At 41.8% G+C, this 3,410-nt stretch overlaps 1 long non-coding RNA gene across 1 annotated transcript; it reads right to left on the reverse strand.

Annotated features, from left to right (window-relative positions):
- Positions 1-529: 529 nt before the first annotated feature.
- On the reverse strand, positions 530-3,139 carry LOC138203916 (uncharacterized). Its single transcript, XR_011178748.1, has 3 exons — positions 3,052-3,139; positions 1,683-1,863; positions 530-1,346 (listed from the first exon to the last, which is right to left on the reverse strand). It is a non-coding gene; the product is annotated as an uncharacterized lncRNA (long non-coding RNA).
- Between the last annotated feature and the right edge of the window lie 271 nt (positions 3,140-3,410).

Genomic DNA, 3,410 nt, shown 5'->3' on the forward strand with positions numbered 1-3,410 from the left:
ATTTGGTGACATCAAGTGGTGAGTTCGCAGACTGCAACAACCTGAACACCTTTACCTTCCAAGTATGTCACTGAATCGAAGGTGGCCGTGAAGCTTGAGAAAAACGTCTTTTTTATTTTATTATTATCGTCTTATTATTTTATGTTTGGATTGCAGGCTACAGTACAAACATGGCGGAGCAAGATGGCACGCTCTGTGAAAGAACAAAAGTCCTCTTTTAGTTAAACTTAGTCGAAAGTTTAGATGTCAGAAAATAATTAAACTGCCTGCTGAAATTATGACCTCGAACCAGAAATAACAAAAAGTCAAAAACGAACCTGACATCATCCATGTAAAACAACACAGACATGCAATGGAGCTCAGGAGGTCAATAATAATTGTACACTAGGTTTCTACACGTTTTGACGTATTGCAGTTTATAACGTTTAACACAGCGAGCCAAACAAGGTGACCAAGTACATTTCTGTGTTTGAGCACAATTGCTGCCACGTCCTGTGACATCTGTTGAAGGAAAAACACTCATCCAAAGTTTGTTGTAGTTGGATTTTTATTTGCATTGACAGAGTGAAGCATTTCATACAGAAGGCAGGAGGGTGGGGGAGACAGTATGTAAATGCTGACCTCGGGACAACAGGGTGAGAGGAGGGGGAGGGGGGCACTATATCTGCACAAATGCTGACCGAATGGCAGGTAACATCGGCGGGTCAAAGAGACGGGAGTAGGTAGCGTATGGTTTTCCCACAGATGTTACAGAGGTCGTAACATCTGGCAGACAATTGAAAACATCAAAGAAGAAAAGATCGATGAGTTAAAACTACAGGTTCTCCGTGGTCTCCTTATTCACGTGGTTTTTAACTCGTACAATTTGAATATTGAGAATGCGTATTTCACATGAAAGAATGTTTAAAGAAGGCATTACGATATCTTCCTCACATCAAACCTAATTTCCTGAGCTTTCGATTGCCTCCCAGCTTCTGCATGGGATATTCCTAATTTGATTGGCAGTCTGGTTTATTTTCCCACATTATTGCACGCATGGATCATTGCTTGGCATTTGATTGCTGAATTTCTCAAAATGAACAGGACGGCAGACGTTTCCAACCTTATTACAGGCCACAATCACACGTCGACGTTGGTTTGTCACATGTAGTTGACAGTTGATGTTCATCTGACTATATCTGACATCATAAACCATCATTTCTGATTGGCTGATACACAAGTTACCCTGGTTCTGATTGTTTAACAGGCGACGGCCCTTGCTGCTGCAGATCTGCTCGACATTCTCACTGGACTCGATGAAGGACGGCAATGAAACTCTGCACCACAGACCTTTGCCTCTCAAATACCTGTAAAATTAGATCAATATTTCACCATCATGTCTTACATTTAATTCAGTTCAATTGAATCTTCAATCTTCAGTGCAAAATACTTTACAGCACAAAAAAGAAAAAGACATTAAAATTTCAATGTCAAGAAAAGTCAGAACAGAAAAGTGCAGAGATACGAAGAAGAGTTCTTTTCAGCCTTTAAGTTTAGTCAAACAAACACGTGTAAAGCTCAGACTTGAAGAGATTGGGAGCTGGTTCCACAGGAGAGGAACCTGATAACTGAAGGAACCGTAATTTAGCACACAGTTCTTCTCTCTTTTATAATGAAATAATCAATTTAAACTTTCAATTCACCCTTCCCACTTCTCTGGATCACTTTTGTCGAAGGACTCTTTAAGGATGTGTCTTTCAGCAAAGACGTTGTATGCGTCGTTGTAGCTCGTATCTTGGCAGGGCTGCAAGTTCTTCTTCACGCTGCTGGCCTCGTGGATCAGGGCCACAGTGAAGATGAAGGCAGTAAGGAGGATCATTTTCACTGAAGTAAAAGAAAGAAGGGAAGGCTTTATTTTTGAGATGAAAATGTGCAGTTTAAAACATATATATCTATATATAGGAGGCGCAGGTTCAGGTCCAGGTTCTGGTGCAGGTTCTGGTCCAGGTTCTGGTCCAGGCTCTGTTCCAGGTTCTGGTCCAGGCTATGGTCCAGGTTCTGGTCCAGGCTCTGGTCATCTCACATCTGGACTACTGTAACTCCCTCCTGGCAGGTCTACCTGTTAGTACCATCCGACCTCTGCAGCTCATCCAGAATGCAGCAGCTCGACTGGTCTTTAACCTCCTAAATTCACTCACACTACTCCACTATTCCACTACTCCGCTCCTCCTCCTCCTCCTCCTCCTCCTCCTCCTCCTACTCCACTGGTTACCAGTAGCTGCCCGCATCCGTTTCAAGACATTGGTACTTGCGTACCGTGCTGTGAACAGATCAGGTCCAGTCTACATCCAGGACATGGTCCAACCTTACATCTCAGCCCGCTCCCTCCGCTCTGCTTCTACCAATCGGCTTGTTGCTCCTCACTGAGATAAACACTCTACAATATCACGACTGTTTGCTGTCCAGGCTCCTAAATGGTGGAATGAGCTCCCCATCAACATCAGGACAGCAGAAACTCTGTACATCTTCCGCCGCAAGCTAAAAACACACCTCTTCAGACTTAATCCTCATAAATCCTGTTTAATGGTGTGACTTCTCCACGTTTTATGTGGATGTCCGATCAATGTTTATAGTGAATGTGGCTGATCTGAATTCTTCATTAAATGTAAAACAGCTGCAAAATCTGTTGTTCTTCTGGCACCAGCTCCGTCATTTGACATAAACAGTGATGTTGTCGGATGCTGGAAGAACTAGAGGCTGATTCACAGTCTAGGACACCAGGGGGCGCTCTACATAACAAAACCTGGTTCTCTTTGCTTTTACTGGAACTAGCTACAGTTTAAGCAAAGTGAAAAATGAAATAAAATAAAAACAATATTCTGGACAAAACATCTGCTAAAATAATGCTTTGTATTGAAATATCAGTCAACAAAAACAAAACTCATCAGGCATCGAAACAGTTGCTGGTTCCTGTTTTGGAAATTGACTCTGTAAAATAAATTAAACAAAATAAATAAACCAAAAAATAACTGCATAAGGATTTCAGAAACAGATAAAGAGAAGTTTTCGTACCTTTGTCAGCCGTTGTCTGAGTCTGGAGAGGATCAACACCAACTCTGGTCTCTGTTAGAAGTTCTCAACTCATTCTGCTTTTATGAACTGATTTCTCTTCCTCTTTTTGTGCACATTTAATGACAGCCAATCATCTGCTCCAAAATCATGGAGCCAACAGCCAATCACAAAAGAGGAAAGGTGAGTTCGGTACATAAGACAAAAGGCATTAAGCCAAGAAACATGATGCAATAGAATAGCAAGTGCAGCGTGTCTACAATGCAGCGCAAGATGTGGACAAATGAACACACTTCAAAGTTCAAAATTAAGTTGTGTAGTTGATGAAGATTTGCACGTGAAAGAAATTATAGTCATGTACG

Source organism: Embiotoca jacksoni, unplaced genomic scaffold, assembly GCF_022577435.1.
Source record: "Embiotoca jacksoni isolate LCO1_2020_lvr unplaced genomic scaffold, fEmbJac1.0.p SCAF_24, whole genome shotgun sequence".
NCBI lineage: Eukaryota > Metazoa > Chordata > Actinopteri > Embiotocidae > Embiotoca > Embiotoca jacksoni.